This window comes from Phacochoerus africanus, chromosome 1 (genome assembly GCF_016906955.1).
Source record: "Phacochoerus africanus isolate WHEZ1 chromosome 1, ROS_Pafr_v1, whole genome shotgun sequence".
NCBI lineage: Eukaryota > Metazoa > Chordata > Mammalia > Artiodactyla > Suidae > Phacochoerus > Phacochoerus africanus.
In genome coordinates, this window is record NC_062544.1 from 24,363,295 (window position 1) to 24,379,289 (window position 15,995).

General features: G+C 51.9%; 1 protein-coding gene and 1 long non-coding RNA gene across 2 annotated transcripts in view; one reads left to right on the plus strand and one right to left on the minus strand.

Annotated features, from left to right (window-relative positions):
• WWC1 (WW and C2 domain containing 1) overlaps positions 1-15,995 on the plus strand; it is a 177,304-nt gene that overhangs the window by 42,069 nt on the left and 119,240 nt on the right. The window lies entirely within an intron of this gene.
• Positions 4,833-8,688, minus strand: LOC125129229 (uncharacterized). The gene is made up of 2 exons (XR_007135437.1): positions 7,950-8,688; positions 4,833-5,481 (listed from the first exon to the last, which is right to left on the minus strand). It is a non-coding gene; the product is annotated as an uncharacterized LOC125129229 (long non-coding RNA).

Here is a 15,995-nt window from a genome sequence, read left to right on the forward strand (position 1 = left end):
GGGATCCAACCTGTGCCCTCATGGATCTTAGTCGGATTCGTTTTCACTGCACCACTCACGTGAATGTTGTTTTTGCCAAGTGGTTCCCACTTCAAGTCCAGGGAACACCAGGGTTTGGGGAGCACTGTTCTGTTTGTATGCGTTGGTTCCGTGCACGGGTTTTGCCTGCTTCTGCCCCTCACCAACCCTGTGACCTTAGGTGAGTTTCTTAGCCTCTGTGAACCTCGGTTTCCTCATCTGTAAAGTGGGTGAGTACTTTCCTCCGTGGCCTATGAGGTTGAAATTGTGCAATGTTTGTAAAGGGCTTAGCATGTAATCAAGGTTTCATGAGTATGAGTTACTATGTAGTTAGCTTAGGATCACAAACCCTGTCACAAACAACACATTTTAATTTAGTCCTTATAACAATATTATGAGATAGGTACTATGACTCTTTAAACAGCTTTGTAGGACTCAAATGCCGTACAATTCACCCACTTCAAATATACGATTAAATGACTTTTAGTAAATTCACAGAGTTTTGCAACCTTCACCACAGTCACTTTTAGAACATTTTTATCATCCTCAAAAGAAACCCAGCTCCCCTTAGCCAACCCCCCAACCCGAGTTTCTTTACACCCCTACTGCCAGCCCGAGGCAGCCACCAGTTTATTTTTTGTCTCTATAGATTTATCCGTTTTGGATATTTCATGTAAATAGAACCAGTTGTGCTTTTTAAAAAAAATTTTATGGCCACAGCAGCATATAGAAGTTCCTGGGCCAGGGATCAAATCTGAGCTTCGCCTGCGACCTACGCCACAGCTGCTGCAACACCCCTCCAGGTGGGGCCAGTAGAGCACATTCCTTCAGAGGCCAGGCATTTACTTACCTTTTCTGTCTTTCTGTCCTTCTTTTCTTCTTCTTCTTTTTTTTTTTTTTAGTGCCATACCTGCGGCATATGGAGGTTCCCAGGCTAGGGGTCTAATTAGAGCTGTAGCTGCTGGCCTATGCCAGAGCCATAGCAATGCGACGCGAGGTCTGAGCCGCATCTGCAACCTACACCACAGTTCACTGCAATGCTGGATCCTTAACCCATTGAGCAAGGCCAGGGATTGAACCCAAAACCTCATGGTTGCTAGTTGGATTCATTAACCACTGAACCACGACGTGAACTCCTGTCTTTCTTTTTAGGGCCACACCTGCAGCATATGGAAATTCCCAGGCTAGGGGTCCAGTCGGAACTGTAGCTGCTGGCCTACACCACAGCCATGGCAGTACCAGATCCGAGCTGCATCTGTGACCTACACCACAGCTCATGGCAATGCCGGATCCTTAACCCACTGAGTGAAGCCAGGGATCGAACCCAAGTCCTCATGGATACTAGTCAGGTTCATTACTGCTGAGCCACGACGGGAACGCCTACTTACTTTTTCTTTAGCCCTCTTAGGAGGCAGAGGGGGTTCATGGACAATAGGTCTTAGGGGCGGTGCTGACTGAGAAAAAGCCTCCAGCTTAAGCACCAGGCACAAACACATCTTGCTGTGGTTTTTACTGATGCCGCCGTCAGGGAGACCCCGATTTCAATCTTCACCTCTCGTCTTAAACATCAAAAGCCTGGGATGCTTCTGATCTAAACCTGGGCTCGTGGTTTGCATCTCCTGCCGTCCAGGTAACTGGCCTCTCAAATGGGGGAGAAGATCCCTTCCTCTTCAAAAAGGTGCAGGTGTCATGTGCTGATGGAAAATGGGGTGGGGAACACGGAAAGTGTCAGTCACCAAATACACCCCTGTCAGGGCTTTGGCCAGCCAGGTCCTCCCCTGAGTCCTTTTTTTTTTAATTTTTTTTTTTTTTATATTTTCTAGGGCTGCACCTGCAGCATATGGAGGTTCCCAGGCTAGGGGTCTACTGGCCTACGCCAGAGCAACGCAGGATCTGAGTCTGCGACCTACACCACAGCTCACGGCAACGCCAGATCCTTAACCCGCTGGGCGAGGCCAGGGGTTGAACCCACAACCTCATGGTTCCTAGTCAGATTCGTTAACCACTGAGCCATGATGGAACTCCATCCCCTGAGTCCTTCTTAAGTGAACCATGAAGACCTGGCCGTTCACCTGTGGGTTTAAGAAAGCCCTTGTCATCGCTTGCTGGCAGCGTTTGTACCCACCCCTTTTGGCCAGGTGAGCGCTGAGTAGGTGCTTTCAGCCGACCGAGCTCACCCTGTGCTTTTGTAGCCCGGCTACTTCCTGTCCGGGGCCAGTGGACTTCAGGGCGCAGAGGCTGTCGCTGGTGTCAGATGCTAACCTGCGTAATGCGAGGGGGCCGCTCCCTGTTGCCAGGGTGCGGGGTCCAATTGCTTCTTGAGACGGGGAGTGGCCCCCTCCGCAGTTTGGAGTTTCAGTGGAGGAGGGTAGGGGGTGGTGGAGGGACCTGCTGTGGGCGACTTTCGGACGTGGGGAAGATCAGACACAGCTCCCGTCCAGCTGGCCTGGTTTTCTTCTGAATTGTGTGCAGCAGCGGGAGAGAGCATCCAGATGAGGATTTGATTCAAAAATCGGGCCATGTGCAGCTGGGCAGACACTTGGCTGGGTCCGAGTCACAGTGTTAGGGGATTCGGGTGAGTGGGGTCGGGTGGTATATCTTAAACCACCCGCAATACACGGACTCGGGTTTTAAGCAGTGAAATTAGCTGTGGGGTTCAATTCATGCTGACAGGGTTCAAGCAGAGGGGGATTCCTGTGGGCTTCATGGAGGTGCTGAAGGTTTTGTAGGTTTTAAAAAGGCTGAATCTAATGTGGTTGGTGGGGGGCAGAGGGGTCGTGGAAGACATCGCTGTGCAGGAAGAGATACAGTGACTAGATTCCATTGCATGAGGAGGGCGTTCTTGGAAGGGGAGGGAACCCAAGAGGGTAGGTGAGGAAAGGCCTTGGAGACCCAGCTAAGCCACCAGGGACTCCTGAGCAGAGAATGAGAGGGTACGAAGAGCGGCTGAGAACAAACCGCATTGCGTGTGGATTGAGGGCGCTGCCATGGGCTCCTGAGCATGTGGGCACCCTCTGTCTGGGCAGGGGGCTTATTCAGGTGCCTGCTTCCAAGTACCCGTGTCCAGGCCCAGGCAGGGAGCAAAGGGCATTTTCAACTCCAGTGTTAAGCAATTCCTTCCTGTTTATACCCTCCAAGGAATGACTGGCACCCAGAAGCTTGGCATCCTTGTCCTATAACCATGGCCCCAGCTCAAAGCTCCCACCAGGGACTCTGCAGGCACTTCCTAGGGGACAGATGAGGCTCCCACCCCAGACTCCCCCAACTCTAATCCCCTCTTCCATTTTCATGAACCCGAAGTCATGGTTTTGAAGGTCATGAGGCCCCCTTGCTAGGGGACACAAATCCCTTCTCGATGGAGGGACCTCACATTCATCAAGTGCTATGGGATGCCCCGCACTTGACTTTGTTCATGACAGCCTTGTGTTTTGAGTCTTCACCCTGAAGCAGGCCCTCTGCTGACTGTATAGCTCACGTTCTCTCACATGCTTTTCACAACAGCTGTGAGTGTTGAGCCCCATTTTATGGATAAGGAAAACTGAGTCTCAAAGGGGGAAGTAACTCTCCCAAGGTCACGGAGCCACGCTGAGTGTCGGCAGCCGCACCCCGCTGGTTGCAAAGATGTGGGGGACCCGGGATGGTTCTTCCTCATGTTCAGGGGTTCAGACCTCTCAGAGGTCTTCCCCAGCAGCCCTGCGGAAGACTTGGTCCTCCACTGATGGCGTTTCTTTATAATCCACGCGCTTCTCCTGTGGCTCAGTTAGGAACTGGAGAACGCTGCCACCTCTGCCCATAACCGACAGGGAACAAGCCTGGTTTGCAAGGCCACTTTGAATTTGAATGAGAACTCCCCTGCTACTTATGTTCCACCTAGGACCGTCATGGTAATGCAGTGGACATGTCTTCATTACCATGGCCCTGCTCACAGACTTTCTGTGAAAGGAAAGGAGATGTGTTTGGGTATTTTAACGCAGTTCTTACAGATAATTTCTCAAAGGCCTTCCCTGGCCTGAAGAACTGGTCACTAGCCTGTAGAATTTTTATTTGTCCTTGTAAGCTTGAGGGAGCCAGGTCTCCCTGGGGAAAGAATATCACTTTAGAGCTGAGTTCCAGTCCTAAAGCTGCCATCCGGGCGTTAGGGCGCCTCAGACACGTTCTTTTGATCAGAACCTCCGTTTGCTCACCTGTCACACCTGAGTGTTACTTTGCCTGCAGAATTTTCCTTTCCAGGTGAGCTAGGAGAAGTGAACTGAGGATCGTAAACTACAAAGGAGGTACACATGTGTGGAGGAACAGCACCTACAGTTTCCTTCATTCCTGGAGTTTTTGAAGGCATCCGATGAGACAGTGGATGGGAGAGTTCTTTGAAGAGTGAGAAGCTCTCTATATCCCTAGGGCAATGGTGTTATTGCTCACCCCTTAGTGATGGGTCTCCCAGAGCAGAAAGCAGGGAGGGCTTGACAAAGCAGTGGAGAGTCTGTATTCCAAAGAGGGATTTTTTTGGGGGGAAGGGTCTTTTAAAGGCTGCACCTGCGAGGCGTATGGAAGTTCCCAGGCTAGGGGTGGAATCGGAGCCAGAGCTGCCGACCTACACCCCAGCCACAGCAACACCGGATCCCAGCCACATCTGTGACCTACACCACAGCTCACAGCAACGGCTGGATCCTTAACCCACTAATCGAGGCCAGGGATCGAACCCTTGTCCTCATGGATACTAGTTGGGTTCGCTACGGCTGAGCCACAACGGGAACTCCCCAAGGAGGGATTTTATTTAGAAGAAAAACTACTTAAATAGAGGTCGAATTTATAGCAGCTATTGGGAAAAAAAAACATTTTATTAGGGCTTTATTTTGGGAAACAATTGAACACTTGGGCAATGAGTGGGTTTTATGTGGCGTTTAGCAAAATTTAAGCGGTAGTCGCAACTGCGCCCCCGTTCTTAGCACACATAAAGTGCTGATTTATTTTTCGCGTAATTATTTTGATGCGGTGAACAGTAGCCGTCGGGGACCCCTTTCTCTTCTCAGTTGGCTTTCCCAGCAGACTCATAAGGAAGGTCATTTTTGTCAGATACTGGAGAGAGCTTCACCAGTTTCCTGAGGGCCTCCTCAGGTCTCTGTCGTCACTGAAGCTGTGTGTTGAAGGATCTGTTGTCTCCGGCAGGCGGGTCTTTTCAGTCCGACACGCCCTCCCGTGATTTGAATTGTTCTTCAGCGTCGCTTTCACTGACCTCACGCATCACTGAGAACACTAGGTATTTCCCCTTGCGTGGCGTGCACGCGACTTGCATCACTTTGTCAACCCCTCCGCCATCCGAGCACCGCCTGAGGCTGTTGACTTGAAATGTAAAGGGACTGGGTGTCCACTGGTGTTAAATGGGGAATAATATTCGTGTAGGCACTGGTTTCAGTTCACGGGTTAAATTTTCAGATCGTGATGCGTCTTGCTTCCCAAACTGGTCTTCTGCGTACAGGGAGATAATAAATATCCGGAGTTTTCCCTGATTAAGAACGCAGGCTCTGCTGTCAGAGCACTGGGCTGGCTGGCTGGCTGGCTTGCTTTCTTTCTTTCTGTCTGTCTGTCTTTTTAGGGCCGAACCCATGGCATATGGAAATTCCCAGGCTAGGAGTCGAATCAGAGCTGTGGCTGCTGGCCTCCACCAGAGCCACAGCAACTCGGGATCAGAGCCTTATCTGCGACCTACTCCACAGCTCACAGCAACGCTGGATCCTTAACCCACTGAGTGAGGCCAGGGATCGAACCTGCGTCCTCATGGATACTAGTCAGATTCGTTTCTGCTGAGCCACGACGGAAACTCCAGCATTGGGGTTTCAATCTCAGCATCTACTTGAACAATCTGTATGACCCTTGACAAGATCGTTAAATGATCAGAGTCTCAGTTTTTCCCGCCTGTATCTAAGGGACCTAAGCCACGGGGGTCTTAAGACGAAACAGAATAGTTGACGTAAAGAACTTGGTTCAACGCCTGGAATTTCGTGTTAATTTTTATTCTTTTTTTTTTGTCTTTTTTGTCTTTTTAGGGCGGTACCCGCAGCATATGGGGGTTCTCAGGCTAGGTGTTTAATCTGAGCTGTTGCTACTGGCCTGCACCAGAGCCATTGCAATGCCAGATCCAAGCCATGTCTGTGACCTACACCACAGCCCACGGCAATGCTGGATTTAACCCACTGAGGGAAGCCAAGGATCGAACTGGCAAGCTCATGGTTCCTAGTGGGATTCGTTTCTGCTGAGCCACGATGGGAACTCCTGTTAATTATTATTCATATCAAGTGTCATTATTCATGGTTTTATATATATATATATATATTTTTTTTTTTACTCATCTATGGCCCAGTTTTGTGTGCAGCTGCAGGTCACAACCTTAGTGCCACTGCGCATCCAAGTCCAAGGTCTAAAATAAACAAGGCCACCAGCAGGAAGGAGAACCACGTCAAGGTTGGGGACAAGAGTGTCGCCAGCATCCAGGACTTTGTGTGTGGGGAGAGGCTCTACCGAGCACCCTCTTGGCAGGGGAAAAAGACGAGCCTGTGTCTCAATGGAGCGCAACGGCCAAGGGAGGCACACACCTTCCAGAGCACTGGGCCAGGATGCAGAGCCCTGGCTCCCCTGGCGCCGGGAGCTGACTGCTTCCTGAGCCTAATCAGGTGCTTTGTGAGAAGCCAGGTAAGAAGTAAGAAGCCAAGAGGCAAAGGACATGGCAAAGGCAAGTTCTTGCAGACCAGTATCAGCAGGACTAGCATTAGGCCAGGAATCTTGCCTTTTGGCAGTTCAAAAACACCGTAGAGAGACAGCACACGCGTGCACCTGCTAGGCATGCCTGAGTCCTTGTTGGAGAATAAATGCGTGCAGCATAAATACCTCCTGCTTTGCTCTGAGCAGAGGAATTTGGCTGGGCCACTGTTGAGAAACCTGTGCAACTCGTTAGTATTAGTTAAAAAGTAAAAGCTGGGGACCTCCCAGGGCCGAAGCGTGCTATGCTTTTTTGAGTGATTGTGCCCCCACATTGGTGGTCGTTTAGACGTGATTGCCAAACATGCCTTATTTTGAATGCAGCAGTGCATATTTGGGTTGCGGTAAAGCAATTTGAGTACGTGCCATGGGGTCACGTCAGGCGCTATGGTCTCTCCCAGCCCCCAGATACTTCCCTTTGATTTGGGGGCACTGGGCAAACATTCGGAGGGTCTCTTGGGCCTCTCCAGGGGTGGGGGAGAGCTGAGCAGAGTAGAAATAGGCATCGTTTCCCCAGTGTAAGAAAATCATTCCCAATCTGTGCCGCTGGGCTTGTGCTCAGATCCTCCTTCCTTTCCTAATGGGGTCCTCTGAAATCACCCCCCCACCACCCCCAGCATTGGCAACAACCTTCAGGAGTTCCCGTGGCGGCTTAGCGGTAACAAACCCCACTAGCATTCATGAGGACGAGGGTTCAATCCCTGGCCTCACTCAGTGGGTTAAGGATCTGGCATTGCCGTGAGCTATGGTTAGATGGCTGACGAGGCTCAAATCCTCCCTTGCTGTGGCTGTGGTGTAGGCTGGCAGCTGTAGCCCTGATTTGCCCTTAATCTGGAAACTTCCATATGCTGCAGGAATGGCCCTAAAAAAAAATAGAGGGGGGGAAAAATAAAGCCTTCAATCCACTGGACCACCCCTGGAGTGACAAGGGTCCTCCCCAGGGGTCCTCCCCAGGGGTCAAGGCCAGGGTCTGTCCCAGTCAACTCCAAAGACTTTGGTGCACTGGGGTGGGCGCTGTTTCCCAGGGTCTGGCATGTAAGGAATTTCTGATTTAATGGGCTTGGGCCACAGGCCCTCCAGGGCAGACCCCAGGGGAGAAGCCATTCCACTGAGGACTGTTTGTTCAGCCCACCACTCTGGAGTCCCTTCCCACCTTCCCGTTGCCCTCCCTCCATGCTCACCCCTGCCTCATCTGGACAGGGAACTTGAAGTCGTGTGCCCAGATCCCAGCAGCTCCTCCAGGGTCCCCTTCCACCTTGTGTTGAGATGCTGGTGACGAGATGCTGTGGTGTCCTTTCACTTCTCTGGGACCTGGTGGTGGGTCCCCCTGCTAAAGTGAAACTAAAACCCCGTTTTTGCCCATCGGTCATCTTGTGTCCTGATCTGAACACTGGCCCCATTTTCCCCAAGCCTACCCTCCACTCGGGTGTCGGGACAGGGAACTGAAGAAAGAGCAGAGGAATGCAGGTGGCGGATCCCTTTCGTGTGTTGGCCTAGGTGAAATCTGATGACGAGTTTAAGTCACTGCCAAGCAAAGTCAGTCCAAAAACACAAACCCCTGTATATGTGTAGTCCTCATACACGCCAGACGTCATTCTGTGCCCTGGCCCCTGGGGATACGGCAGGGGTCTGAACAGTCCCGCTGACTGCCTCGGCGAGGTCACCATCTACAGGGAACGATTGTAAGTCATGCAGCGAAGGCAGGAACTGGGGTGGATGGTCGGAGGAGTGGTGTTCAGGTGATGGTGACTGAGTCAGCCCCCATCCCTTGCAAACAGGTAGCAAGCCTGAGCGCCTTTCCTCTCATGAGCTCGGTCTTCCTGAGCTGCATTTGACAAGTGGGGGCAGGAGGTGCAGCATCGAGGGATGAAATGATGCATGCAGGGCTGGTCCTGAGCAGAGGAGATGCGCTGCTCTGAGCGGGAGTTGCGGGGAAGAGGGCGGCGGGGGGGAGGGGGGGGGGACAGGGTAAGCGGGGAGGGTGCAGCTCAGGGAGACCCTCCCCCTCTCTCCTGTTCTCCTGCCAAGGAGGGGCACGTCCCCAGGATGTTTGCAGGCTTTATTCCGCCTGGGCACTTACCCAGGCTCCTTTAATCCACAGCCGGATGGGAAGAGCTGCTGGCACTGCTGGCAGAGGGAAGGGCCACAGGGCTTTGTCCCTCTCCTGGAGCGCACCTCGCAGCAAGTTCCGGGGTGGGGTGGGAGCTTGGCCCAGAGCACAGGCCTGCCTTTATCCCGCCTCCACATGGGATGGCCAGAGCCAACCTGCCGGCTGCAGAGACGGCCGTCACAAACAAGGGCTCCTGCAAGGAGGAAACGCGGAGGCTCCCTGCCGAGAGCTGGACGCGGGAAGGATCACGGCATAGTTGCCTGGTTAGGGTCCACTTGGGAAGCACAAAGGAAGATAGACGTGATCCACCTGGGAAAGGGCCTTCCTGAATGGGGCCTGGACGGATTTGCCTGGGGCGGGGCCGGGGCTGAACAGTCCCCAACTACAGTCCGGGCTCTTTGCTGGCGGACGTGGGCAGAAAGGAGCTTCTCTCCTGATGAAAAAGGTCCCGAGTAGTCCAAAAATGGCAATAGCTAACAGGCCTCGGCTGCTTTCTACGTGCCAGACGTGACGCCTGATGTTGTCCGCACACTGGCCTGTCCATCTCCTGATATTCCTGTGAGGTGGGGGCCGCTGTTAGCCCCATTTGACAGAGGAGCACACTGAGGCACAGCGAGGTTAGCGGACATGCCCAAGGGTCTAGAACTGGTAAGTGGAGGAGTGAGGTGGGTTCTCCTCCCCCCGTGGCTAAGTCACTTTCCCTTCCCATCTCCACCATGAGCTGACGGGATTTCTAAAAGCCTTGTCACTCCCGGAGCCCCAGGATCGTGTCGCAGGACTTGGAAGGTCATTCCGTCACAGAGGGGCAGGTGCTCTTGGGCACCTGGGTTTCTGACACCCTCGTGCAGTTGTCCCCGGGCACCCCTCTCTCTGAGCCAGCCCCCTGAAATCGCCTGTATGCAGCATCTCCTACCTTACAAATCTAGGGAGATTTTTGGTTTGGTTTTCTTTTGTCGTAAATGTTTTCCAACATTTAGCACAAGGACAACCCTCTCCACACACCTTTTCCTCTTCCCTGTTAAAGCTTTCTGCCCCCTGTCTCACTGTGTGGGATCCAGATGTGGCCAAGCAGCCTTGCCTTGAGCACAGCCCTGCAGGCAGGCATTACCAGCCCTCTAAGAGTTATTGAGCACCCGGCACCAGGCTTGCCCAAGGTCACTGGGTCCGTGAGTGGACTTACCTCCTGGTCTGTGCTTAGGCTCATGGCAGGTGTGCAAGGAGTGCGACTCTCTTTCCCCCTCTTTAAACTGGCTCTTCTTCCCTTTGCTTCGGTTTGCAGACAGAAGGCAGAGCAGGGCTGGCAGCAGGGTTGAATGCCTCTGGCCCACTGGGTCGGCATCTCCCAAACCCTCCTGCTTCTGGAAGAGTTGGTCTGGACCAGCAGCTCCACCAGCCCCAACTCGCTGAGCAAAAGCAGCCTTCCCAGTGCTTTGGTGTCCTCAGAGCAGAGCTCAGCATTTCACCCGGCAGAAAGGGTAGTGATCCCACCTTGCAGGGCCCTTCAAATGTGAGTGCCCCCCTGTGCCGCCTAAAACACCCGCTTCACCTGCCATCCCCAGGCCGATCCTCTAGGAGGCCCTGGCCCTCAGCCACATGGAAAACTCAGTACTAGAGGGGAGATTGGATGCCTGCTGGGAACATGCACGAGAAGTCACTCTTGGCTCCAGGGCTCCTGTGATGACATCAGGACTTGGGTTCTCTCCATCTCCTGACTCTACCTGCTGCCCCGTTGGTGTCACTCTCAGTTTCCATGTGATAGGCTTGGAGGATTCAAGACAGGTGCAGAAAAGGTCTCTTTCCTTTGTGCCTCAGACAGAAGTCCTGGGGTTGATGGTCCCTGATCCATACTGGGTCACTTGCCTGTCCCTGAATCAGAAGCCAGGGTTCAGGGATGTAGAATGACATTTGGTCGGGCCCACATCCAATGCCCATCTCCAGAGCCGAGGTGAAGTCAACTCCCAGCCAAAGCACATGGACCGAGCATCCTGGAGAGGTATTTCCCCGGGAAATTGGCAATTCCTGATCGAATGGGTACCTGGCAGCAAAACCCCAACAACTGTCCTTCACACCTTCCCCTGCTGTCCCCAGGGTCCAGTCCCTGTGGAGGCTGCCCACCTGGCCCAGGTGGGCACCTGGACAGAAGGCGAAGGCTCCTCTTGTGGACTGACTTCCCCACGTCCCCTTGGGTCCCTACTTGCCAGCAGTGCTGTATTTTTCTCCACTCAGAGATGAAGGGTATCTGGCCAAGGGCAGGACAGGGGGTAGGGGATCGGAGGAGAGCCTGTCATTGCCATTATCAAGATCACTTATCCATTCACTCATTCTTCTGCTCATCAAATTACTCAGTGCATGTTTATTACCATCTAAGTCATTTCAGGCCATGGTTATATTGGGGTTTCTCAAACTTTGGTCATTGGAGCTCCCTCTTCCCAATATGTCATTCAGGCATTGGAGTCCCTTCATCTCAATTTTCTAAAGCCAATAGAAGAACAATGATGTTATCAATCCCTAGCTGATGGGTCTGAGCTGGGGGGATCTGATCTCCTTTTTTTTTTAGGCTGCACCTGCAGCACGTAGAAATTCCTGGACCAGGGATCAAACCCGCACCGCAGTTGCTACCTGCACCATAGCTGTGGCAATGCCAGATCCTTAATCTGCTGCATCACAAGGGAACATCCCTGTTCTCTCTTTATTAAAAGGGGAGCCCGGCAGATGTGGGAGGTGTTAAAGACAGTGTATCACCAGACCAAGGCTCTGTTCTTCATTGAATCTGAAAAGCTGAAGGGGGACTGAAAGGGAACCTTTCTTTCTCCCTGAAAGATCCACCAACTACTCCTGCCTTGTATGTTTGCCATATCAAGTTATCCTGTGTGCCCCCCAAAAGCATCAGATACACATAGGAAAAGTACAGTGTTGTAGGAATCCAACCAAGATGTTGCCTTGCACCAAGTTCCACTCTAGTAGGAGAGACAAGAACAGGACACAAATGAAAATGCTACGAGGCAGGACAGAAGGGGGCTTAGACTAGGTGCCGTGGGAGATCAAAATGGGGTACTGGACTGGGGGCAGGCGGGCAGCACGGGGAAAGCAGGGGGGCTGGGCTGTTGGGAGAAGAGCGCCGAGGCCAGCCCACGGCCAAGTGCCACCCGCCCCCTCAGATGTCCTGTTGATACTCAGATCCTGATGGTGATGAGTCAACTCTCCACTCAAAACTGGGGCTGGGTCACCTGCTCGTGACTTGCTTCCCACCCAGGACACCCCGGTTTGCTCCGCATCCTCTGCTCGATTGTCCTAGAAGGGCAGTGGTGGCGTTGAAGGATCCCCACATGGATTCAGAGTCCAGAGCTGCTCCTTTCCAGCTCCCGGTCCCACGTTCCTGTGAATTGGCAGTTATCCAGGTACCCACTTCGGAGGGTAGATGGGGGTGTAAAATGGGGCAGTGCACACAGAGAGCTGAGACCACAGCCTGGCACGGGCGAGAGTTCCGCACACATTAACAGACACACTTTGGAAAGTGTTCTGCGCCCACTTAGAGCGCTTACAGTGGAGACACAGTTGGCTTCCTGTCCCCGTTGCCTCCCGACTCTGTGACTCTAAGTTAACCTCCCAGAGCCTCGGTTTCATCATCTGAAAAATGGGATACCCAGTCAAGCGTCAAGCAAGGAAATAGCATTTACCATGAACCACACGGAATACCCTTGGCAGGTAATTCCTTTGCCTGAGTGGCATCAGCTATGCTCTGGGTTTAGCTGGCATTTATGCAAGTATCATTCATTGAGCTCCAACTTGGTTTCCGAGCTTTCCATCCTTTTTTTTTTTTTTTTTTCTGGTTGTCGGAATAACCTTGCAAGGCATTACTGGGTTTTTTTTTTGCCCTGATATACTCATTGGTGGTTAAGAGCACAGAACCCACTGGCTTGGGTTCAGTCTCCAGCTCTGCTGCTTTCCTGCATGTAAGGCCTCCGAGCAACTGGCTCTACCTCTTTATCCCTCAGTTTCCCTCTGAGGGATAATAATCGTTAACAATACAAAAAGCATCTTCTGTGGTATATATACACAATGGAATACTACTGAGCCATAAAAAACAAAATAATGCCATTTGCAGCAACATGGGTGGAGCTAGAGACTCTCATTCTGAGTGAAGTAAGTCAGAAAGCGAAAGACAAATACCATATGATATCGCTTATATCTGGAATCTAATATACAGCACAAATGAACCTCTCCACGGCAAAGAAAATTGTGGACATGGAGAACAGACCTGTGGTTGCCAAGAAGGAGGGGGAGGGAGTGGGATGGATTGGGAATTTGGGGTTAACAGATGCAAACTATTGCCTTTGGAATGGATAAGCAGTGAGATCCTGCTGTATAGCACTGGGAACTATATCTAGTCACTTGTGATGGAGCATGATAATGTGAGAAAAAAGAATATATACATGTATGTGTAACTGGGTCACCTTGCTGTACAGTAGAAAATTGACAGAACTCTGTAAACCAGCTCTAATGAAGAAATAAAAATCATTATTAAAAAAAAAATAGCGTCTTTTCAGAGGATTACTGGGAGACCTAAACTGAGTTCAGACTTGTAACTCTTAGATCAGTGCTTGCAAAATTGTAATGCTCTAAACATGAGCGTGCTTATTATTATTATTATTATTATTATTATTATTATTAATGAGGTGAAGTTATTTACCCGCTGGTCAATGACTGACCTCAAACTTGAACCCAGACCTGTGTATTCCAACACCCACATCCCCTCCACTCCACCAGCAGCCTCTCTCCCATCTGGAAACCCTTCTGGGGACCCAGACAGCCCCTCCCAGCTGCCTCCCATCCCCAGGGCACCCCAGGCTCCCCTCTGCACATATGCTCACTTCCCTCTCCTGCCTCTTCTAAAAAGAGGCCACCACGGACCATTTCCCCGCCTTCCCAGGCTTCCCTGGAGTAGCACCGTGAGCAGCCTGGCTCTTCCTTCCAGAACTTGCTCCCAGAGCCTGCTGTAGTCTTTGCCCTTTGCATGTCAAGTTCTTAAGAGACGAGATGCTACTGATGTGCAAACATGCAACAGCCTTGTTCCTGGTATGACCAGACCTGCTCTGACCTTGCCGAGTCCTTCTGCCCCATAGGATTAGGGTTGCTGCTCTTCCCCTACCTAAGCCTCCAGGGCGTCCAGCACCCTTGGCCTGGACTGTGGTTTGGAGGCTGATCCTCCGTAGCTGTGTGCCTTCCAGCCACTCGCGGCCCCTCCCCAGGCCTTGTTTCCTCTGCTGCACGCGCTTGGTGGTGGAGGTTGAAGACACACCGTGTTATTTACGGGTGTTTACTCGAACAAGTGCTGCCCTTCAGCACCCAGGCTACTTCCTGCTTCCTTTTGGGAGCCTCCCTGGAGCAGGCAGCCCACAGGGCTCTCCTGTCTTTGAATCTTGTGGCCCCTTTCATCCACGTTTCATTGTGCACAATGTCTTCATTGTCCTCAGGCCTCTCTGTATATGATCATGTGTGAATGACTGTGTTTGTGTGTTTATTTCCAGCTGGTTGTAAGCGCATATCTAGTATTCAGTGCTGTGCGCATAATAACTCTCTAAAGATATTTGTTCATTAGCTCAGCCGCCTTCGAAATGAATGTCTTTTTAATCTTTTCAGTATCGAGGCTGTTGAGCAGACGTAAAATCAGGGTTCATTGTTAATCCATTTGCATTGGTCTTCTTGCTCTCTAAGGAAAAGCAATGTTGCAACTATTTGGATACATTTCTGAAATATATGTTAGCTTACTTTGGAAAAAAAAAAATTCTTTTCTCCATTCTGCCCTTTTCAGGAGCCCAGGGTGTGCCTAGCATGAGGAGTGTCCTAGGAACAAAAATAAATCATTATTCCCACTGGGTCCAGGGTCTGACTTCTACCAGTTTGCAGAGAGAGGTTTCTGGAGGCCCAGGTAGTTCCCTCCACCGACAAGTTTCTCCTTCCTGGGCCTGTTCTGGCCCCCTCAGTTCAACATCTTCCCAAGGAGAGGTCTCGAGGCCTGTTCTTGGTAGTTTCCAGTTGGCTGAGGGATGTGGAGGGCCTTGAAGTTCCAGGGTGAAGCTGTAACACACCCCGGAATGGGGCCGTGTGCTCCGTTCCCCCAAAACTCTGTAGGAGTCTGGTGCTGGCTTTGTACGTGTTGGGCTCGGGGGCTATGCCTTGGGAGGGAGGGGAAAGGAAAACAGAGATGAGAAAAAACACCAAGCCAGGAGTTCCTATTGTGGCTCAGAGGGTTAAGAGTCTAGCCAGTATCCATGAGGCCATAGGTCGATCCCTGGCCTCGCTCAGTGGGTTAAGGATCCAGCGTTGCTGTGACTGTGGTGTAGGTCGCAGCTGCGGCTGGGATCCCGCATTGCTGTGGCTGTGGTGTAGGCCAGCAGCTGGAGCTCCGGTTTGACCCCTAGCCTGGGAACTTCCATATGCCGCAGGTGCGACCCTAAAAAAAGAGAAAGAAAGAAAGAAACTTCTGGCCTCTCCCTTTGGAGAGGAAAGGATGCTCAAAAGTCGTCTGTTGTATTCATTCAGCAGAGAGTAGGAGTATCCACTAACCCTAGGCTCTGTCGTAGGGAGACTGTGGTGAGCCAGGCAGGATGGCTCCGTTTGAGGAGGACAGACAGATGGACAATCACCATGCCCACACACATACACAGTAATAGAAAGTACTGGGAGGGCCCGCTCAAGCCGGGCTGCCTCAAAAGGCCCCTTAGAGATGGCACTGCAGCTGACGGACGGGAAGAAAACGTGGTAGAAGCTATGGATGGATGCGTGGGCTGGAACGGGTAGCCTTGTCCCGAGCAGGGGGCACTGCATGAGGTAGGAGTGAGGGTGAGGTCAGGTTCGGGGCTGGGCCACCGCCAAAAGTTTGGATTTCCTTCTGGTTTTGGTGGCAAGACTTTGAAAGGATCGAAGCAGGAGAGTGACGAGATGAGACGTATTCGGAGTTATTCCAGGAGGAGGCAGATGAGCTCTGAAAGCCAACAGCTGCGAAGTGGGGAGGGCGGGCGGGGCTGGGAGCCAGAGAATAGAGAGAAGGAGCAAGATGACAGTGGTTGCCTTGGGGACCCTGATGAGACCACCCTGGAGAGGTCTCGGTGGGGGT